Raw genomic sequence first — 24,456 nt, forward strand, 5'->3', positions numbered from 1 at the left:
GCTCTATAACCTGTGTGCTTAGTATAGTATCAGTGATATTATACTGCTAAGTAACTGTAGCCATCTGCTTTGTTGCTGGCTTTGCTGGTTTGTACAATTTTTTCTTCCAGTTCAGACCAAGATTCAGTTATGTTTATTTTAAATTGTTGGTGTTTGATTTGCTTTTAGAATTGTTTTGGCAAATGTAAGTAAGAATCTGAATTCTTCGTATGTCTCATGAAGGCAGAGACCAGACAAAACAACAGATCTGAACTGTGGTCCAAATCAGGGTGTACCCATCTGAACTAGATTTTTCCTCAGGATGGAAAACTTCTAGTTCTCTCTTGTCTGTTGTTGTTGGCAACTTGCTTTGGTTTGATCCAGAAGCTGAGGGACTGACACGAATGCAGTTGGAAGCTTGAGCTAGTGACCCAGCAAGTGAATCCTCACCATTTTCCCAGGCTGACAATCCTTGGGTACCCCTCCAGACTTTGTGTGTTTATATAAACTGAGTGTCTGAAACCTTTATGAATCATTAACATTAGTTTATAACCCAGTTTCCGTAAGTAATAATTACCAAACAAATGCAAAACGTTTTTTTGTCTTTTTCTTCCCCTGACATTTTCAAAAGGATTTGCTCACACCTGGGACTATCAGCACATCTAGAGGAGGATCCCATTCAGAGGGACTGAAAACCAGTTGTGGTGGGGCACATTTCTGGTTTTCTTGGCCAAGCTGAGACTCGGTTCTGAAATACAAGTATGCATGTTCTCCCTTGGACACTTCAAAGTAGAGGTTCAGCTACATTTCACAACGGTGATTTTCAGTTGAAACAGTGAAACTACAAAAACCCCTGCCCTTCCTGCTCCCCAAACCATCTCTTTTACAATACCCTTTACAAGAGAACATCTTGGCCCGTGCCAATACACTCTTGGCTTGTTGCAGAGTTCAAGTCTTACTAAAACTGTTAGAAAACACAAAGTAAAAAATAATTATAGTGAAATGAGAAATAATTGTATTAATCAGAAATAAAACAAGCTGAAAGGGGAGAGAGAAAAGGTTAGCCAAAACTGCCACATGAAGTTTTATCTCTTGGAGTTTGTCTCAGGTTTGTGCAGCTGGTTTATATATATATAAGAGTGAGCCACAGAGACACATGTATATACATACATATAAAGAAGAAAATATTAAGATCAGAAGTCCAAAATCTAAAATTAAATTATTGCAGGATGTAAGAGAAAGAATCTCTCTGGTAAATTCATGAGCTGGATAACCTATCTGTAATAGCAGCTTATTATTTTCAGAAAATGTAGTCCTTTTTTTCTCAGTAGTAATTAGTCTTTTCATGCAAATCTCATTATTTTCAGATGCTTAAACATTTCTGTGAACAGTAGGCCTGACTGGGAAGTCAGGTGTTCAAAACTTTCTATGAAAACGAATTCTCTATATGTATTTAAAAGTATGTCCAGAGGTTTTCAGAATCTTCCCAGCTCAAAAGCCAACTGAGGTATGTAGTAAAATGGGGGGAAATTTTAATTTGTGTTTGTTCCATTTAGTTTTCTTTACCACTTTAGCTTTTATTTTAATTTGACAATGGACCATTTCAATAGAACGGGCCTTCTTTTATCAAGAAGGAATTTTTATCTAAAATGTCAAATGAAAAAAAATGTCAATTATGTCATGTAAACAGTGTTCATATTTGATTTTCCCACAGATTCTCTGCTTGGAATGTTCCTTTGAGAATTAAATAGTTCATACAATCAGAGCAGTTATCTAAATCATGCAGTTTTCTTATTTCACTGATTGGGTAAGGTTTTATAAACTGCTTTCACTTCTGCCTGAAGTAAGGCTTATTTGTTTCACAAAATTGTTTTCATTTCATGAATGAATTAATCTCAGCTCCAGACATAAAATTCAGTCTCTTGACAGCGTAGTCACATTAATATTTGTGAGAAGTAACAAAGATGAAGCAAAATTCAATGTTTCTTAAAAGTGTCATGTTTGAGTATTTTCGCTGTTCATTCACTGGTACCTTGCAGCTTGGACATCACTGCAAATCTGTTCTTTAATTTCTCTATAGAAAGTGGCAAATTAGTCACCAGAAGACCCTGCAATTCAAAGCATGTGAAAGAGTGATTGGAAAACCTGAATCCTGGTTGTAATTATTTACATGATTTACCTGCAGTCACATCACTTTTATGGCACTTAAAAGATAAGCTATATCTATTTATTCAGCCAATTGTTCCAATCAATTTCTGTGACAAATGTAGTTACATCCAGTAGGGTTTGGTGCTAGTTTCTTAGCTAGCTTAAAGCTTTATGGAGTTATGTCAGATCGAAAATCTGGCCAAGCAGGGGATAAAAATGGAACAGATGAGGATGATCCTTGGGACCTTTTTATATTTCATATTATTCCAGTTATATTCCAAGTAATTTTTAGCTAAGAGAGGTACCAGAAAGACTAACAGTCATAGAATAATTCAGGCTGGAAGGGACATGAGGGGGTTTTCCAGTACAAAATCCATGTACAGCTCCAGTCCTGGACCCATCCAGATTGCCTTCAGCAAGATTTTCTCCAGTTTCTCCCTCTCCTTCTTGTACTGAAGGGCCAAAAAGTAGGGACAGTGAGAGACCTGCTATTTCAAGGTCATTGATTGCCATCGCTGACAACTACAGTAACATGAAGGTATTTTGGTTAGGTTTGTTACATAGTGCTGATTTCAGATCATCTGAACTTTTTTTCATTAGAAAAATGTTCTAAATTTTATCTGATTTCTAGCTAAACACCAATAATTCTTAACACTGGAGAGCTCTTTCTCTGTGGATACGTATTTGTATAAGCATACATAGTTGCCATATTGCCCCTAGACACTCCACACACCACAGTTCCCACCTATTTGATTCAAAGACGGGTGTCGCTGAGGAAGATGTAACTACATTAATGGAGGCTGTGCAAAATGTCTCGGAACAGGTAATTAGGGTAGAAGTGTCTCTCCTGCTTCAAACAAGTGATGGGTATGGCCTGCCTGACCAGGCACACAAACTAATGCCTGAGGCCATGGATGCGCCACCCACCATTCCTTTTTTCTGCCAGGAATTCTTACACTCTCCTCTCAGCAACTCAGGCATTAAATTAATTCTGTGGCAATATCTAATACAAGTATATGCACAACGGTGGATCTAATACATCCATTGAAATTGTCATAAACCAAGAGAAAACATCTTGGAAAGAAAACTGAGGTCCTGAAAGAGGAAACTCAGATAGTTGACTTATAAACTTTGAAAGTGATTGGGAAGAAATCATTCTGCTAAATGACTGAGTGAAGGCCAGTCATAAGTTAAATATAAGTGTGTGTGTGTGTGTATGTGCATATACATGCATGCACACATGAAATTTGAATTCTTCTTCAGTATTTAGCAGTTTTGAAAAAGACTGAAATTTAGGTTATCAAATACACTTCATTTAATCATCTTGCCGTTACAAAATTATTTATCTTAAAGCTTAAAAGGTAAGTCACTAATGTGGGCCAGGCTGATAATATGATGAAGTACAAGAATTTAACTGAAGTGGTTTACATAATGTCTTATAGCTATAAATTGTTAGAAGCAGGGGAGTTTTCTGACAATACTGTTGTGGAATAATTATGGGATTAAAAACCTGGAATAAGGTTATTTCAAAACTGGTGTAAGGTAATGTGAGCCAGAACTCTCAAAGTCCCTTAATAGGTGTTCTTAACTCAGTGTTAATACTTTATTTAACGTAACGTGCTGTGCACTCTTTAAATTGTTAGCTTGGAACAGATGATTTATGTTGCTCTTGCATCCAAACAAGAATTAATGCCCTTATCCTATTTGACTGGAATTGTTAAGCACTTTTGTTCTCAGACTTGTATCAGAATGATAACAAAAACATAAAATCAGCAAGCTTTTTAATGAACATGGGTTTAATTTGAAGTGCCCTGATTTACAGATATTAGAGTAATGCACTCTTTCAAGTATTTACTGAGGTGTTAGATGTTCTCATTTAGCTCAAACAGTCAGTGTACTGCAGTTTCTTTGTTTCCAAAACACTACAAAGTAGTAGTTAAGAAAGCTATTGGAGCCAAGTCCCTTTTTGATTTTACAAACAATGATATCTTTCATTATGTTTTGAGGAAATCTGAAGTGAACGCCACAGCTAATTTGTCTGATCCTATTCAGATCTTGGTTTTGCAGGCTTTTGTTGTTTTCCAGGTGTTGCCTTTTCTTCCCTCTCTTCCCCCCCCCCCCCCCCCCCCCCCCCAGTTTAGTACTTTTATGTATTTCATACCTATATCATAGTTTACTCATCAGCTTTCATTACTTTTTATTGGCTAATCTTGCTACAACTGGATTTTGCTACTGTAAAAGGCAATCAGTGCACACACAGTGACTGACACAGCTGTTTATCAGTATTCCACTAACAGGTATGCAATATTATGGTCACCTGTCAGAAGATTTTCACTCCATTTTGATTTAATTACTGAAAAAAATACATGCAATTTCCTTTCTTTTCTGGTTATTGTCCCTCTGTAGGTTTTGCCGGTAAGAGCAGCAGACACCATTGTCTGCTGTCCTGCTGATGGCCGTTAGAGCTGTCCAAAAGAACTGAAGAATAGGTTCATCATAGGTTCATTAGCATTTTCATTTTTTATATGCAAAACTTATGTCCAGAATTTTAAGAAAAGCTAAGCTGTTTTTATGATCTGGCATGTAAAGCAAGGGATATTTTCACCTTGGCATAGTTTTGACTTAATGGAACATCTATTAAGAAATATATAGCACGTTTTAAGTGATAACATGCTTACAAACACTCTTAAAAAAGAAAGAAGAGGAGAAGAAATGTTAGCCAGTGAAAACTTCATATGCACACAACTGAAAGGAGGAAAGTAGAAATTAAATATCTAAGCCATGGCAATGAGAAATGACATTTCCTATGGGCACAGTAAAATGTAGAACATATACATGGAAAAATTCAGTGAGAACCATAAGACAGCATCACTAAAATCATCCTACAATAAAAATTAAAGAATATCTAAGGCTGGTAGTACAAAAGCCAACAGAGTGTCTGATTTTTTCCAGCCCTATTAGAGCACTCAGCTTCCCATGCTCTGCCAGATTTGCCTGAATATTCACCACAATGAGATTTCTGATGATTGTGAAGGTTGGTAGCCCATCTCAGGCCAAACCTGAGCAGGAGAGAGACTGGTGAAGGTAAAGAGGAAGTACGCAGTGTACTTGAATCTCCTACAATAACTGATCTAACAGATCAGCAGAGCTTTGTTCTGTTTGTATTTATAGTCTGATGTAGTCCGTCCTTCCTGGATTGATTCTTTCAGTCCTAAAGTATGTACTATTTATTTATGCTGCGGCAGAGCGAGATTGCAATTACTAACTTAATCTGAATATCCGGGTTCAAGAGGATGTTTCTTATAAACCAATGCAAGTTGCTAGCAAATGTACAAAGCACTATGTCTAAAAAGCATATGTATAAACCATATTACTGAACTTCCACCAAGTATGGAGGTCTTCAGCTTGTTCAGTGGTTGTCTCATTACTTCTTCTCCCTCAACCATTCTGTAATAGCTTAACCCCCAATTTGAGGGCAAAGAAATAAGGGAGAGATGAAACACCCACTTCTCTGTTTTGTGTCCCTCAGTTATTAAACATATCATTTTATGTGCATGGGAAGAAATTAACTTGGAAAAAGATCTAATATTTTGGAACTACTGTACCTCCCACCGACTTCATCTGGATGACTTAGCCATCTCAAACAGGGCTTGAAAAACTCTGGCAGTCCATAAAGACTTTCTGTAAAAACTGAAGTGTTGAGCGGGAAGTCCTGGAAGAAGCTAACAAATCATGCCATGTATATGTTACATCAAACAGCTCTGAAGCCCCGAAAGGATCGAGATCAAGAGATTCCATTAAATCCCTTGAGACATTTACTTTTGCTATTGGTTGTACATGCAAAACAGTCAGATACTCTGGAGATGAGAAGTAGAATGAAAGCCCGAGGAAATAGCATCCATTTCTGAGAATGTTACAATAAGTGACTTTGCCAAGGTCGCGTAGGAAATGGGAGTCTGGCTGTATAAATCCAAAGTTTTTAGTCATGCTAGCCCTCCGAAAGCAGCCCTTTCTTTTCTTTCAGTTGGAGCTGCCACAAACCACATTTATATTCTAGATGTTGTTCAAAGGAAAGGAGAAATGAATTTTCAAATTTTCTTTCTGTTGCATCGTCTGTTTATTACGCACAGTGTTGTTGCACATAATGCCAGGATGTAAAATGATTCAGGGACTAATGTCTTCAGTCATAATGTGGGAAAACAGAGAAGTAGTTGGACAGTAATTTCTCACACCGTTCTGCCATGGCAGTTCTTTCTGCTATGATTTAAGAAACTACAGGCAGTGGAAAAGGTTCCCTTTGAAAGTGTTTTAAATGTCAAATATATGATTCATTTCTATACTGCTTTAATCCAAATGCCAGAGTTCTGAGCTAAGCTATCAATCTGACCAGGACTTCATGAGCCTTGCCTATCCAAACAGCTATCTCTTGAACCGAAAGTCCTGCTAACACCAATACATAGTATCAGCATATTTTTTAGTAAAAGATGACCTTAATTTCTTTGTGATCATGTGCTATGGCATCCTTAGGCTTGTTTACTAAGGCTGTTTGTGAGAGGGCCTTGGGTGTGTAGTAGGTGCATTATGCCTGGGTGTTATACACAAGTGCAAGAGGTTGGGAAGCCAAGGCTATGGGAGGGAAGAAACCCTGGAATTACTCAGGCAGTGAGAGGAAATTGGTAGGGTCTGGGATACTTCTATAGAGATGCTAAGTCTAGAACTCATCACTGCTGCCGTCAGATACAGCCTCTGCCACAGGAAGTTCAGGAAGTTCCACTCTGGAGCTGACTCTGGTGACTTATAATCTGCTGATGCTCTGCTTGAAAAGAGCAAGTCTGAGAAAACTGTTCAGCTCTGCCTGTGAGGATGGAGCTGTTATTGAACAATCTCTGCCCAGTTGCTGCAAAGGAATGTGTATACCCTCCCTGTGCTGAAAAATATATGCCCTCTTTCAGCTCAGAGCATGACTATTCCCAGCGTTTAGCCAGGAGGTCCTAGTTTCCCTTTTGACACTATTTTCTGTAAAAGAATTTTACAGTCTTCTCCCTTTTTTTTTTTTGGTCATATTTTTCAGCCCTTTAATTTTGTGATCCTTCTCTTAAATATTTCAAATTATCTACTCCATCTTTTAAGTATGGACATCAGTGTATTTCAGTAGCAATATTCTCATTACCAGATGTAGAGGTGATACCACCTGTTTGCTTCTCCATGGTGTTGTCCTGTCCGTGCCACTGAGGTAGCAGTTAGCCACTGCAGTCCACTAGAGATTCTCCTCCCCAAGCAGTTTTGTGTCCTTTCTTCTGAGCTGCTGTTTCCCATCTCACGTAAACACTACCTCCTTTTCCAGGAGTTTCCTGAAAGCTGTTCCTGTGAATTTTTGGACCTGCTGAGAATTATTTTTTGTAAGATAGGTGATCTTCTTGTATTTTAATGTAGTTGAAACTTCACAAGAGGACAGTACCTTTCTGATCTGTGAGTAGTCCTGGAGCAAAGAGCTCAACAGTATGAAATTATTTGACCACACGATTTGCTGTCTGACACACTTCTACTAACACTTAAAGGCTGTCCAACAGGAAAGTCCGTGTTTTCTAATGTAAAATAGAAAGATCTCAAATCATTGGAAAGGTGGTCCAGACAAGCAGGGATCATTTGCCTGAAATATTTTTTTTTAGCCAAAAATCTACCTGACCTTATGATTTACCTAAATCATAATGAGTAGATCATGGTTAGTCAGCCAGTCTCCTTCCAGGAGGGGCTGCTCACTAGTTTTCTGTTGCAGGAAGACAATTACATTCTGTGGGAGTCACATTTTGAATAATCAGAGTGACAATGGTAAGAAAACATCTCAGCCACATCTCACTGCACCAGTTTGTCTTGATGCCGTTGCAGTATCTTGTTTCTTAGTAACCCTCTTGTAGCATGAATGTCCAGGAATTATTGTTCCCAGAAATACTGCCAGATAACGGTTATTTCCTAAGGGTACATTTGTTAGACAGTGTAAAGCAAGCATAGACATTTGTTTCAGAAGTGACCTCGATGGTGCTCACTTGCTCCCGTTTACTTCCCAGATACCTTCTGTCTCCCAGCTATCTTGCCCATCAACACAGTACCTCTTGTAGTCAGTAAGAGTATTATTTCCACACAGGCCAATTTGTTTCAGGCAAGCCGAGCTGTTTAGGTCCTGGTTAATCAAAACTGAGGTGTGTCACTCAGCCTGAAATTGCATTGACCACGCATGGGCCTTGGCTTAATTAAATTAATATGCTTTAAAACCTGAACTTGTGAAGTTAAAGTAGCTACAGTTTAAAATACGATCTACTGAGACTTCCATCCAAATAATGAGTAGGATTCCTTTTTGCAGAAGACAGTGATACCAGAAGACCAAACAAGACTCCAGGAGGAGCAGATGTGTGCTTTGTGTTAACCTGTGGAGGTAAAGTGAAAGAACCTTTGTTTTTCTTGAACAGGACTATGCACGTACAACTATCTATAAAAAGCAATCATACTCTTGGACAACTAATACCATAAGTATTTGCTATTTTTCCCTAGTGAAATCAAATAAAAAAATAATTAAAGGTTCCCATCATCTTCAAGCTTTTTTAATCAAACAAAATGCCTGTGCAGATGTTATATGTAGGCATGGTTAAAAGAGGAGGGGAGGGATCAGGTTATTGCACAAGCTGTTTGAAGTTTTCTTTTGACCACAGTTAAATTCAAAAAGCCAATCACGGAACTTTATGCATCAGCTTTTCTTCATGGGAAATGTGTCATCCTTGAAAATTAGGATGTGAAATACCGATTCTGTAAAATAACCTTGAACACTTCAAGTGACTCCAGGAAGGTCAAATACTCATCCTCAGCAGCTAGAGTCATACTGTAATGTCTCCAGTGCACAATTCAAGATTAGGTATTTGTTAAAGCTCTTAATATGTGCCGGTTTAGGTTTAGCACTTGCTTTTGGAAGGGAGTGTAATCCACAGACTCATTTTTATGTGGGTTTTGGAGTAGGAACAAGAGATCTGGGAATTGTTTTCTTTTTGTTGTCCTTGTTATTCTTGAATCACAGTTGATAAAAGTGAACAGACAGCTTACAGAGATCTGCATTCATATTATCTTGCTGCTAAGCATGATCCCTTATAGATATGTTTAACCTGGTATAAAAAAAAACCACCAGCAATGCTAAGATTGTCACTGTCAAGCAACTATGACCCTACATTTACAGTACACTAAGATTTTTCTACTATCCTAGCTATCTAGTTAAAAAAAAAAAAAAGTTTTTTTCTCTCTTTTTTTTTTTTCTTCTTGTTTCTTCCTCTTTTTAAGCAGCAAGCTCTGTAAAACTAAATACTAGAGTGGACTTCTTCGCTGCTGGCCAATGTGCCCTGTATGACTCAACGTTCAATTCTTGTGGTCAACAGCAATTAAGTCTTGAAGCATGTGAACTCTGGCAAGACGCACGGTTTAATTTTTTTTTTTCTGCTTTGTCTTAATGTGTAGTTTAAGTGCAATATGATATTTCAAGAGCCAGCACGTCCTCTGGGAAATCCATTCAAATAGTAAGCATGGCCATGTCTAAAATGGGATTTTTGGAAAAAAAGATGATCCTATTCATGCCTTTGGGAAGAAAAAGAAACAATTGGAAATATTTTAGTTTTTAACAGAGAAATTCTCCTATCCATTAAAAGCTACACTAAATGTAATGGGAGAGTTAACGGGCCCTACTTTGTTGATTTTACTCAAGTGAATAGTTGCATTGAGTTGGGAGAATATACTATGTCTAAATGGGCTCACTGCAGGGGGCAGGGGGGGAAAGTTGTTTAGATGGTCCTATTAGGGAAGCAGTGTAATCTTTGGCAAGGGCAGAAGGAGCCCAAATTTCCTTTCTAACAGACAGGCTAATCAGTAGCAATTAAGAGGCAAAGTAGCAGACTAATAAAGTACACTTGTCACCAGTTGTCATCTTAGTGATCAATTCACACCTCCTCGACAATAACATCGACCCTTCAAGTGCTCTAATGACCCTGAATCTCTAAAGTGACAGGAGGATTAGGGCAAAGATAATGTGCTGGAAAGGTGCTAATGAAGTGGTGGGATTACAAGATGAGCTTCCTCCTTGATAGACAGCAAAAGGAAGAGTTCAGTCCCACTCCAGCAATGAGGTTCACATGGGTAAAGTCTCATTGACTCCCACATCCAGTCAGGATCAGGAATTTAGTTTAATTAATTAGGGCTTTTCATTCCTTAGTTAAATCTGAAACATGCAACCGTGGCAGCTCCCTGTTTCTGAAAGTAGCAGATATTTCTTAGGTAATTAAGTTTACTCTCCTGTGCTGTTTTTTGTCTTCTTTCTTCAAGTTGTGTTTTGCAGACGTTGATTGCTTGCATCATTTTAACGTTGTGCAATTCATTTCAGAGAGATTTATTTTTTTGAGAAGAATATACATAACTACTTCCCCATGCACTGATCGTTTTAAGCAATGAGAAACTGAGTATGTAATTAGAATATAATGTTATACATTCAGTAACAAGATGGCACCATCTTCTTGCTCAGCATTCCAAGTGTATATCTGTATATTTATAGATAGATACTGTATGGCAGTAGCATGTTGAGGTGCTAATACAGAAGTGGTATTCTTGTAGATATTGTTGAATATGCAAATTTAAATATGTCCAGTGTGTTTCCAATATAGTCAAAACAATTGTGTTCTTTAAGTGCCTTCTATACCTTGTTAAATTACATTTGAACTATATCTGTAACCTATTTCAGACAAGTATGTCAATATTAAAGAGGGGGGAAAGGGTACAACAGGCCACTTCTGGTATTTTAAGCCCCGGTCTTCATTAGATGTTACTCTGCTGCTTCATTGTAGCTAATTAACTTGTATATTGAAAACCCTTTAGAATGATTTGATACAGGGAGATGTGGGAATACATTGTGCTGGGATTAGCACATTTATATTGCTGTAGCTGCGTCCCTGCTGTTTGGGTGCTGGGGGAGGTAACCATTTACAAATTTAGCTGTATTAGGATCATTTTCAAGTGGTATAAATTCTACTGATAGCATTTTCAACAAAATCTGCTTTACTTCAGTGGGAGAGGTACAGATCGATCATTTGCTACTGCACACAAGAGTGCCAGTAGCCCTCAAAGATCAGCCTTGGGAAGCTTTTTTTGGTTTTGTTATTCTGTGATTTTGAGAAATGGGGGGGGGGGGGGGGGGGGGGGGGGGGGGAGTAGAGGCTTCAAAATATTGACATCAAAAAGTTAGCTGTTGAAAGAAGATATTGTAAATTCTTTGATCATCAAAATGAAATTTTAAATACATCTGTGTTGTGCCCTCTGTTCCCCTAAAGATTTTTTATTTCCTGGCTTCTACTTTCACAGTTAGCACACAAATAGCTAGATGAGGATGCTGTACAAATTTTTCCTTTTGCACACTTTATACAACACAGTACTATTTATAAGTCTGTAAAATATTGCACGTGTTCTAATTAATTAACTCTTCATAGAAAGTTTAGCTTTCTTTGGAAAATTGGCTCTCAAGACGGAGGCTCAAGCCTTTTTTCCCCCAATTTTAGGAGCAAAAATGAAAGTTGATTGTAATACAGAGCACAGGTGTGAACTTCCAAATGCTGAACTGAAGCCAAAGAACACGGCTCAGGCATTTCTAAGAGAAAAGTCAGGAGTGACATCCGTGGAGTAACATGAACTTGAACCAGGAATGAATGACATTTTCTAGCTTGTCATTAAACACATCTTTTTAATTAGCTGAATTACATTATAATGCATTTAGGGTTATTCTTAAAAATGAAAAAGGTATTTCTGTTCCAGACTTTAGCTTAGCTTGTAATATTAGTTTTGAGGGAGTTCCTGTGATGTGTCATTTCTTTATACCTCAGGAGAGAAATGGAGCCACAAGACTTGTTTTGTACAAGCTACAAAAGAGTTTTTGGAGAGATTTGACTTTTTCTTATTGCCAGCTGGGGCTGGAAGAGAGCTGATAGTCCAGTCTAGCAAAGGAAGGCAAAACCTCTGTGCCAATTCCGATCCACGGATCAGTACACCCTATGAGGGGTAAATCCTGAACTGCAGGGATTTTTGGTTTTGGTTTGTACAAAGATGAGATCAGGTCCTATTGCTTCTGTGAGTCTGTTGAGTTTAGTACATCCCAAATGTGAGAGGGGTAGCAAGTAAAGGTGAATATGCAATAGCAATCTTTATTGCAGGAATGTGGTCTGAATTTAATATTCAATATCCATACATGTGAACCCTGTAATTTTCTGTTACAGGCCAGGTTTTGATCTTTATGGTTGCAGTACATTGGGGTAGAGGCACTTTTATGTCACTTTGATATAGCATGGCAAGCCATTTTTGAAACAATACGTGCAGTCAGTCTTTTATTTATTATTTCCTTTTGCGCTCAACAGATTGCCCATTCAAAATGGAAGAGCACGAACACTGTTGCCTCCTCGGTCACCTTGCTGTGAAGTTGTAATGTAGCAAATGGCTAATGTATGCATACATAGGAGGACTGTTTTACCCCACATTTCACACCACCATAGTCAATTCATTGGTTTCGAAGGAGAAAACAAAAACAACAGCCCTTGTCCAGCTGCAGCAGGCAAGAGCTGGGACATATGCTGGTGTGAAAGAGGGGGTAGGGCAGGAGACCCCTGCCCAAAACGTTGGAACAAAGGGAGCACAATCTCCTCGGCAAGGCATGGGATGACTTAAATACCCTATTGTATGAAATATGAATGGGTCGGCATTGTGAATCGCAGCATGGGGGGCTCCTCCGCGTTGCCGATTAGCCACACTATTACCCAGATTACATGGGGAAGTGGCCAAGGCAAATACAGGCAGCCTTCTGCCACCTCCTCCCTGGGGCCAGGAGTGGGCTGCCCTGACCCCTTCCCTGCTACCAGGGGCTGGGAGGGAAGGGGGTGCAGGGAAGGGGAGCGAAGCCATAAGCCCTGTGGTTAACAAAAATAAGGATTTCAAGGGAAACAGCATGAAAATGTCTTTCTGGTCAAGTGATGTACGGGTATTGTTTGCTGTTACCACACAATGTGGAAGTAAATTGCTTGGCCAAAAAAAGATCTTGCATCCTCTCCTTTTTCTCCCCGTACTCTCAGGTTAAGGAAGACCTGTTGGGTGATGATCACAAAGAGTGTGGTAGGCACAGTCTATGTCCTGCACTCTTCTCTCCCCTCCGTAATCTTGCACACAGGTTAGTCCTCCCCTCCCTCCCCATCATGCAGCTCTTACAGCCCTGAGGTAACACTGAAAACTGTGTTTATACAGCCCAGGGCAGCTCAACAGAGTAAAGCAAGATTATTTCCGTATGCTGGAGTCTTAAGGCACGTACAATCAGCTGCGATCCAAAGTAAACTCATGTCTATGTTATGGAAGGTCAGGCTGGAGAGATTGCACAGAGCTTTCAGTCTTAAAAACACCTCCATTTGCTGTGCCTAGAAAATCAGTGGTAAACTGAACTGCAGTGCTGACGCTGGCAAAGCCTCAGCTTCTGTGGGATGGTCTCAAAAGGGGCTGTATCAGAAATGATCAGCGATGCATATGTACATGTTCACAGTATGACATTTATAATGTGAAATATGTATGTATATGTTATACATGCAGGCCTAAATGTCTCAAAGGTGAAGACGTTTTTGTCTGAAAGAAGCTGCATCTTATTCTAGCTTTTCTGTTGAAAAGGTTTCTAATGTTTGTACGTCTTGTAGCATCTTTTACAACCTCAACCTCTGGCTCTTTTCTCCTGTGGAGAGTTAAATTGGTGGTCCGGTGCGAGGTCCCAGCTCACTGCGGCAGCACTGTTGCTGCCCGAGCCAAGATGCAGCATCCTTGCAGGGAGGAGCCCTTGTGCCGGGAGCTCTTTGACGCAAGTGACGTGCCCAGTTGCAAGGCACTCAAAAACAGCTGGGCTCCCATAGGAGACTACAGCTCCCTGGGTGTTTAGAGGGAAATTTTGGTGCCTAAAGTTGCGGTTGCACAGAAAGTATTTAAGTGGGTTAAACTGAGACCTCGTTCTCCCTGGAACAGAAAGCATCAATTTGAGACAGTAACTGGAAACATGGTTGTGAAGGAAGGGAAAGGGGAAGTCTGACTTCTGTGAATTTCTTTCTTTTTTGTTTCAGGTGACCTACTAACAAAATCCAGCACAAGTTTAGAATAGTTTGGCTTGGCCCAAATTTACATTCTTCCCTAAATAAAACATTCAGCCAAAACTTTTTCCCAAGACTAATTTGGACTGCTGTGTTGGGATTATCAATTGATGGTAAAACCGACTAAGAAACAGGCTAGCGAATGAGAATGGTAAACTCATTACTATTACATGGATTTTTATCCATAAATATTCAAGTAGTGCTCTAGTTATGAAAATAATCACAAATCTTAAGGGATCACAGAGGAAAAAAAGGGTAGCTTTCACTTTTAGTTTGATAAACAGCTGGAAGTAAAAAATGTACTCCATCCACATCCAGTCTCACTGCTATAGAAAGCAAACTACTGAATTGGTAAAAAAACCCCAAAAACAAAACTAAAGTGAAAAGATACTCAGCAGTACTTTTTTAAAAAATTGCATGAAGTCCTGTTGCTTTTAGCAGTTCATACTTTTAAGTCTTCACACTTCTAAATGGTGGAGACCCCCCCCAAAACACAACCTCACAACATTTATTTCTAATCACTGGATGGAGTGCTTATTGCTTATTGTAGTTTGCCTGTGGTTTCTGGTGGAAGTGAGTTTCTTGCCCTTTCTTTACTGTGAGTAATGATATTGGCATCATAACCAATTTGGCTAAATTGCATTATTTTATATAATCCAAACTCCTCAGATTTTTCACTTTGTGCCTGAATCTTCTGGGCATTGCCACTTTGTCTAGTTACACGGTAACGGTATTTCATCCAGAGTTGGATGCCTGCCTGTGCTGAAGGAGTCTCTGGGTTTGTATCTGTACATGTGTATCATACAGAAGATACAACCTCTTAGATAAACTTGTGCTTTTCTAATACCATATTTCATTACGTTTTTGATTTGCAAAGACATCTTGAATGCACTGAATTTTATTGATGGTTTATGGTAAAGTTGAATGAAAAGTCCCTGGCTTAGAGTAATTCTTGATTTCAGTAATTTTTTTTCTTTTCTTTTTTTTCTTTTTTTTTTTTTTTTTTTTTTTTACATTCTCCATTTGCAATGTGAGGATGCCTAGAGCTTTGTGTATGGGCACTTGTTACTTTTATCAGAACAGTTCAGTGGAATAGAATGTTTTGTTGAAGCTGTACTTTGTCTAAAAAAGGTGCAATCTGTCCTTGCAGCCTCAACTTTTTGTTTGTTTTTATATAGTGAAATGTTGCATGCGCTACTGGTTTAACATCTAATTCCACTGGTTATTTGAACAGCAGTTATTTGAACATCTTATTGGAAACGAAAGCTCAGTTCAAATTTTTTGTTGTCTTAAAATACGATTCTCGACAGTATTGTTTCGAATATTTGCCATGTCTGCGTACTCAGGAGGTGCCCGGCGAGGCACTTGTACACACGAAGTATGCCAAATAAAAGGAGAGAAGCTTCCTAGGCAGGTTTCCTTCAGCTGACCTGTTTGTTGTTTAGCAGATGCAGAGGAGGAGTATATCGATTGAGCCGTGAGAAGGAAGGGCGAATTGATCTGATAGTGAAGTGATGCATTTTTTGCTGAGAGGGGGATTTTTCTGATGGAGAAGGAACAAATTGACTTATTGGTTAATTGAAGGAGAGAATTGACTGGGAGAGGCAGTGAGAATGTGATGAATGTTAACCGCAGGAAAGAAGGGTTTTTCAAGTATATGCACAAATATTTATTTCTTTCCTCATTTGCCTGCCTCTTACTTAATGTGTAATGGAGATGGGTGGCTTCATTTTGGACTCTTTGGCACGCTGCTCGCTTCTTGAACTTCTGCAAAATGGGTAGGCCTGGCTTTGTGTGAAACTTTTTCTCTTTTTAAATATGACTGGAAACATTCCCGCTTTAAAGTCTGCAAAAGTTTGTCGCTGCTTTTTTTTCTTAAAGCTGTGCCTTGTGCTTCAGTTTGCTGAGTCTGCCCGTAAATACTCTTTCTAGTTGTGGTTGCCTAATCCGGGACTGGATTTTAATATTTGTTAGGCACCTAACTCCCACTGAAAGCAATATGAATTAATACATTTTTCCTTTAAATAATCTTCCATATTTCACTAGGCAACTTTCTGCATTGGTAGGACCAGAACTGCTTCCATTGCTCCTTAGTCCTTTAGGGAAGGGACAACAATTTGGTCTGTTTGGCTGATGCAACATCGGTCTCAACTGTGGCAGGGGCTTCGAAGTGCTACAGTAATGAAAAAATAATTAACATAGTAAAAGTGACACCAACAACAGTAATACTACTAGTAATAAATAGTTACATATTGGTGCCACATAAATATTAATTACTCTAATGCTTAATTTAATTTCTAATTAATTTAGAATTCATTTCCTAATTTCTGTCTGGATGAGGTTGCCATGATCTTCATGTGGCACTTTTAGGAGTCCAGAGTGTTTTCGTTCCCATTTTACAGAAATGGCGTAGAAGGCCTCCAAATACTGTCTTATGAGGACTCTATCTCTTAGAGCGACCTCAAGGAGGTTTCTGTCCTCTCCTTGGGAAATCTCTGTTTTTAATGGGGTTAGGGAAGGAGCCTATTCAGGGAATTTTCTGTGTTGTGGGACGGCAAATGGCAGAGTCCCCAGAGATCAGTGTGGTTATTGGAGCTCAGTGTTGTAATGTTACAATAATTTCCCTCTTGCAATGACATTACCCTGGGGACTGTGGGGAAACGGAATGCTATGGAATGCTTTGACTTGCAAAGAGGCTGTGTCCGTCCCTTTTTCCAGCCTGCTCAGACATGCCACGGCCTTATTTTTGTCACCGTTAGCTAAGATTTAGCTGCATTTACAGCAGGGATATTGTAGGACTGAGCTCTGTGAAGAAATAATATTAGAATTTTTAAGCTCCCAAGGGGAGGAGGAAGGACCTTTAATTAGCAAATAATAGGTTTAGCCCATAAACTGCCCATAAAGAAAAAAAAAAAAAATTCACCATGTGCTGGGAAGGAAATGGATAAGGAAAAAAATCTTCAAATGATTTACACATAGGAAGGAATTCTTGGGTGTGGATGAGAGGGTTGCATTGTTTTGAAAGGTATTTAGTATTTTAGAAATATAGGAACAGCTTTGCTCAAAGTCACTCATCCCAGGCAGTCATGCTTACACCTGATGTTGTTGAAGCAACACCAGAGGTAGGTGAGTGGGGGGAAAGGTATGTAGGGAAGTTTATGCAGCTGGAAAAGTTCTTTAAACTGGAATTCCTAATGGGAAACTTATGAACACACCAGAACTGAACAAATATTTCAGTATGAATAATTTATATGACAATACTACTAATGACGCCAGGCTGACATATGATACAGTGAGCACAGTTTGGCTGGCAGAGGTGTCCTTGTCATACAGTAGCCCTTGCTCTGTCTTACACTGCCTGAGATTTTACCTTGGACTGAGCCAATTCATCGTCCTACTAAAGAAAAAGCAACATCTGGGTTTCTCCATAAACAAAGGAGTGTGACTAAAAGATGTTTTTCACAATTTTCTTCCTTAATAATTTACAAGTTTTCCCCTGTAGAATCTTAGAAAGTTTCTTCCGAAATCAAGAGCTTGCTCACAGATTGACTGTTCAATATGCATTGTGCATTTGTCAGGGATGCTCTAAGTGGTACTGAAGCTGACAGAATACAAGCAGGAGCTGACAGCTTCACTCCAGTTACAGCTGATTAAAGGCTGCAGGGGCCTGGGGGCCCCATCTCAAAAAGAGGACCACTGCAAATTCACCACAGCACTTCCAGTCTGCGCATTTACCATCAGCTGGCACAGAGTACTTTAGGTATTGCACTTGGTAATCAACTTCTGCCTCCAGTTTTGGAGTATTTGATAGCAGGTACAGACAAGGAGTTAAAAATGCAAGTGAGAATTACCTTACGTTGTGTAGGTATGAAACAGCAGTGTAAGATGTAAGCGTTGCGTATGTTAAACCTCAGTGTACGCTTTAGAGTCATTTGTGGCTCTAAAGCAGGACTCAAAGCTTGAGGCTGGGTCCTCTCCCAAACTTCTCGCTTCCATCCCTACCATGTACACCGAGCCCTTCTGCAGGCTGAGCATGCTGGCTGTGCAGTTTGGGGGGTTTTCCCTATGCTCTGTAGCCAAGGTGTTCAAGCGTAGCTAGGGATCCTGTGTGACCCACCATAATCATAAAAAAAAATCTCTGTGTCAAAAAGTGCTCGGCACTCTCTGGAAACAAGGCAGAGAGCACATCTCCTGCTTTTCGGAATGTTCTCATTTATAACTTCCAACTTGCTAGCAAGTATGTGGTGCTTGAGCGTTCGTATATACCTTGTGCCCTAGCTTACACTGAGTGAACATCTAACTGGGGAAACCTTTTCCTCTCTTTTCTATAGAAGACCAATTTTACATGATGAGTATTTTTTTTTGTTCCTTTGCTAATGTGAAGAGAACATCCCAAACAAATATCCCCTCCCAAACGTACATAATATACCACTTTTTATTTTTTTACCTTTTACTAAAATCATTAGAGGATTTTCCTTGCATTATTTCTACCAGGAGCTTTTTATTAAGCAAAACAACCACATTTCCCCCTTCTGCCCTAAATTTCAGTCTTGCTTTATTAGCACCAGAGGCCAGATTCTCAAAACTGCTGATTAAAAAAATCCATGCAATCTTTAGAACAATTTGGCAAGGTACGTTTTTAAAACATTTGAAAATAAATCACAGTTTGTGGCTTAAGAATCAGAACCGCAGGCAGAAAATATAGTAAGTCAAGTAATAGACATTTGTTAGCATTTTTTTTTTTTTACATTAATCTGTTAATATATTTTTAGAATTGCTAAATATTTAAAGCTCCAGACAGGGCTATTTTTAGGGTGATTTCTTCGCTTTAGCTGAGCCCAGGTAATGCTTGTGGTCTTCGTTTTCATTCACCTACCTGGAGACTAGTTCTTCAAAAGTGGGAGTTTGTTGAGAGGAAGACCACTGATGGGAAGTTTTTTAAAATTAATTTAGACAAACTGTTGAACAATGTACCAGTACGTCAACAGAACCTTTTCATAGTCTGTGTCCTCTTGTGTTGGTTTTTAAAAGGCAGCCAGTAAGACCTGGGGGCTTTTAAACTGCAGAACTCAAGGAATTTGCTGATTTCCTCCTACAGAGCAACAAGAACCCTATATAGGCATATTTCAGTAGCTGTGTATGTGTGTGCATTATGTATGTGCTTGCATGTTTTTTATGTACATACACACATACATATACTTCTATACATGTGTGTATATATACTTAAATAATATAAGCTCATGTATATATAAAACATATACCATGAATACAAACATGCATACACATATATACACTCTTTGCCTCATTTTCTCCCAGTCTTTGAGACGGTCTTTATTTGTGTAAATCACTTTTTGGCTCGATTAAAGCTCTGCTGGACACATTGAATTCTGCCTCTGACGGTGTTTCAGACTTATTTTAAATTAAAGATAATACAAAAAATAATAGCAATAAAAGGAGAATATAATTTCAGTTACTGGAATAGTTTATTTTTCAAAAACGTGAAATAAGAGATATAATTTAGAACCCTCACATTACAAATGTGTCCACTCCAGAAGGGATGCAGTGATGTTTTGACTAGGATTTGGACTGCCAAAAAGAGAGAGGATGAAGTGAATGCATGTGAGAGAGACTGTGAAAGAGATCTTAGGAAAGCAAATGTGCTCTGCAGAAGTAGTTCAGTTTGCATAATTTATTTTAAATATGGATACTCTCTGGTGTGTGAGCACTCCCCCTGCCCCCCCTCTTTTCTTTTAAAAATAGGAATTTCTGTGCTGCTTGCGTTCCAATATTCCAGTTCAAACAGGGTGCCTGGCAGTAGCTCAGCACCTGTGTACTTGACTACTTACTGCTGACGAGCCTTGCTTGCCGGTAATCTAGATTTATGGTAAGTCTACCCTTTCCCTTCATCTACAAGGTCCGGGGACATTCGGGTAGCCAATCTGCCCTTAAATATGTCTCTGAGGAAATGGTGCTAATTAGTATTGGAATTTACAGCCTTCCATTTTATTGACTTGTCCTACTTTCTCCGATAATTAACTAATGAGTAAAGTAATGAGCTATGTTAGTCAGTCATGATGTTCAATTAAACAGCAAATCAATTATTGAAAATAGTTTCGGACAGCTCTTGTGTCGTCACAGGGAGTGTGCATGCATGTGTGCGTGTGTGTGTGTGTGTGTACACGTGTGTTTCAAACGTGTGCCCTAGATGTGGCAGCATCCCTCCCTGCAGGGTACCTGGCTGCGGGGGGGCTGTGTGATCACAGACAAACTGACCAGTGCTCCCTCTTGCCCATGTTGTCCTCCCTCTGCTCAGCTCCACTAAAGAGTGCCCTAATGCTGCGCCTTCCTGAGCTGAGCTTATTTGCAGGGGGTCCCCAAAGCCCAAGAAAGACAAAATTGCCATAAAATAGAGAAGGCTTTTCATGATGGGGAGGTCGGCGGAGGGGTGTGATGAAGCAGGCGTGACGCCTCTGCCTCTTTTCTTGGAAATTGCCACTTTTCCTACCCGAGAGCAGGGCCACCTGTCCCAGAGCTCGGCATTACAGCAGCAGGGACTAACACACAAATATCATTCCTCAAAGCCCTACCTCTCTTCTGGCCACAGCAACACCCAGGAGCAACAGAGAGGATGTCTGGGGGTTCAGGATTTTTCCCCTGAGGGCTTTGCATACCAGCCTGAGATGCAATTATCTATGGGAAGGGGCTTCCCGGACCATCACGTCATGAGTCCTCTGCACCATGTCTGCACGTGGGGGTGGCACCAAATCTGTGGTCACTGGCAGGTCAGGTGGTGGTTCGCTGGGGTAAAGCAGTGGCTCTGGGCCTGGTCTCAGCCCTTACAGCACAGGTGGCTTCATTTGGTGTGGGATGAACAAAGATCTTCGTCAGGATGAGAAATAGACATTCATTATCTCCCCAATATTGTGCGTGCAGTTTGAAAATGTGAAAATCCATTCCAGCAGAGAAAGCTGTAGCTGATGTCATCGTTCAGTAACTTGCCAGCTCTTCAGGTTTAATTATTCCTCCATTTGAACTTTTACCCTTCCTGTTTCCTTCAGGTCTTTCGCTTCACCTTGCCTGCTGCACTAGCTGATAGCACTTCACACCTGCTGCCCGTAACTTCGCGTGCTTCCAAGCTCACCCTCCTGGTGACACCCAGGTTGTTGCATTTGCTGTGACTTTTAGTTCTGCTTTTGGTGTTAAGGCGTACCTCTGCGTTATTCCCACGTACAGCCAGCAAACCTGTCCTGAAAATTCAGCAGCCTGGGAACAACTTTTGCTGGCCTACTCATACAAACTTTACTCACACAACTCAGAAGTTTTGACTTGCCCTGTCAAAAGACCACTCCACTGTGGGCAACAGCAGTTTTTAGAGATGGCAGTAACATTGCATTAAGCGGTTTGATGGTTTTAAAAGGCAATAAAAATGTGAAAGTTATTGGATGGAAAATCTGGGTTGGGCTTAAAATTTTAATTTAATGTTATCAGATATGCTGAGCCAGAAATAAAGCTGTGCTGTGCTCTCGTGGTTCTGTTTGAGGAGCAAAGTGACACAAATAGTGCCAGGAAGTGCTTGTAGGCTCTGTAGTCATACAAATGTGCCCCGTAATTATTTGTTCTTAATAACAGTCATCACATGATGATTTTTTTTCCGAAGGTACCAAGCATGCAGAAAGCTCCCCCCCCACCTTCCAAACCCAGGAGGAAAAGCAGGCCAGTGAGTAAGCTGCCTAAATACAGAGAGAGGAGACTGAATACGTTGGCCTTAGACATCCAATTGAATCACAATTCATTAGAGAAACAACAAGCCAAAACAAATCAAAGACAGTTCAAAAAAGGCAACATGAAGTTTTCATTTCCAAACAGTTTTAATTCACTGTTTGTGCTCTTTACTGAGAATATGCAAGGAACACAAACATTCCCATATGAATTAAATTACAATTTACATATGAATTACATTAGAAATATGAGCTACACTAAAGAGATAATTAGTGCTGTCCTGGGTTATGTGAGCACAAACAAAATTAAATAAGAACAATTTCAAAGCCAAGTTTTGCTTTGTCTTTTCAACTAAGCTGGTTTAATCAGTGATAATGACTGAAATAAATCCACTACGTATAAAACAACGCACAACATATCATATTGTGTGAAATGCCATTACTAAGTCCCATGCCTTGGTAAATCACACAGTCAAACAGGAGTACAACGACACCAATACGAAGCTACAGAAAATTTGCCACTGCTGGGTGCCCAGGGCTGAGGGTGGTGGTCCCTGAGGCTTGCAAGGAAGCAGGACCCATGACAGGCCAGCATCACTGTGCTGCTCCAGAGAGAGTAATTGGGTGTGTGTGTGCGTGTGCTGTGGGTGTGTGTGTCAGGGATTTTTTAAACCTTACCTATGAATGAGAAAGAGCTGCTACAGGAAAAAAAAGCCGGTGCTAGCAGAGAGAGCAATGAGAGGGAGGGGAGCTGGAGAAGTGGGGGGTGGGGGGGGTGGGAGAAGAGGAGAAAACGAGAAGGATAAAAATACCAAGCAGAAGCAGACTACCTGTGCATCAGTGCCTCAGCCCCTAAATAGAGCTATGGTTTATGACTACCTTGCCTAATGAGCTAAACTCTGGTGACCATAAAACTGAAATATAATTATGACATTAAAGATGCCTATATTTGAACTTAATTATTAATTAATTTAATGAGAGAATAGGAGGTTGTAAAATTGCTAATTAAACGGCTCTGTAAAACTGCAGACGGCAGAGGATTTACCAAATGATGAATCCCACAACAGTATTTGGGCTATATCAATATTCTATTAATATACAGTATGCCAGAGGTACTGGCTAGTACGCTACTCACAGTTAAGCCGATGTGACAGGCATACAGAGTGAAAGAAAATGAAGGACATAAAATTCCAGATGACAGCAACCTTGAAGACGATCTCTGCCCCCACCTCTGTGGCAGTTTCTGAAATCAGTTAAATAAACTCAGAAATGCAGGATAAAAATCAATCTTACCATTGCAAATGTGAATAAATTGGCTTGAAGCAAACGACCCACCTATGGTCTTAGGCACCGCGGTGTTGTGTCGCTCTCCGCGTGCGTGCAGGGATGGTCAGAGCTAATCTGGACTTAAGTGCAACAGAACGGGAGGGATGCAGCGTGAGTGTGTGTGTGTGTATGGTGTGTGTGCTCGCATGTGAAAGAGAAGCTGAGCGAGAGCAAAAAATAACTGTCCCCGTGTGATTAGTGAAATTAAGCTCAAGTGAACCTTCAGGGGCTGAATTCGAACCTACGGGGGACAATTTTAGAGATTCCCACACTGCACTATCAGCATGCAAGGAATTTCACTGTAGCATTTGAATGGCAATACCATTTGGATGACATTCATTTAAAAATGTAGAGGAAGAGAGCAGGAAAATGTTTTCATTTAGCACTGAGCCTAATTCGAGGAACGTCAAAAGAAAATGCATGGGGGTGTCTCACCCTGCATGCTTTTAAATGTCAGTCGTGACTAATTATTGGAATAAAAGCAAAAATGTAAGTATCCCTTTGTAGTTTTGTAGGAAACAATGAAATGCCACTGGCCAGTGTAGCAGAAAAATGCCAGGTTAAATGTAGGAGGTATGTTTTAATATTTGCACCAATCCTTAGAATTGTTTCATACCTGCTATGTGGCATAGCTTTTCCTTAACACATTTTGTTTTTTAAATGCCCTGTTGACAGCCTCAAGAGGCAGTTTGACAAGAAAGATCAAAGATTCAATATCAAGAAAATAGGGTGGTAGGAAACTCACCCCCACTCAAAGGAAAACGATACAGTCATTACAGTAACGTCTCCCATTTCTGGAAAATGGATGGAGGATCTTGAGGCTAAAGACAGGGGTTGTATTCCCAAGTCCTCTGTGAGTTCTGAAGAAATTACATAAAATTTCTGTGCCTGAATTTCTGCTTTCTAAGCTGGAAATAACAGCAGTTTCTTGCCACTTACCATTCATGTTTCAGAACACTAAATGGAAGCTTGCAAATAATTTCTGAGAAAGTGATCTCTAGAAGTTGCTTTTTATTGACTGGTTTGGGGCAAGACTTTAGAAAGTGTCACTTCTTGCTTTGTTTTTGTTTTTTAATGTCCATCTTGGGACATATGAACAAGGTAAT

At 39.7% G+C, this 24,456-nt stretch overlaps 1 long non-coding RNA gene across 1 annotated transcript; it reads right to left on the bottom strand.

Annotated features, from left to right (window-relative positions):
- Nucleotides 1-479: 479 nt before the first annotated feature.
- Nucleotides 480-23,466, bottom strand: LOC121085574. The gene is made up of 3 exons (XR_005827107.1): nt 23,360-23,466; nt 23,160-23,267; nt 480-943 (listed from the first exon to the last, which is right to left on the bottom strand). It is a non-coding gene; the product is annotated as an uncharacterized LOC121085574 (long non-coding RNA).
- Nucleotides 23,467-24,456: the final 990 nt, after the last annotated feature.

The sequence above is a fragment of the Falco naumanni genome, chromosome 3 (assembly GCF_017639655.2).
Source record: "Falco naumanni isolate bFalNau1 chromosome 3, bFalNau1.pat, whole genome shotgun sequence".
NCBI classification, from domain to species: Eukaryota; Metazoa; Chordata; class Aves; order Falconiformes; family Falconidae; genus Falco; species Falco naumanni.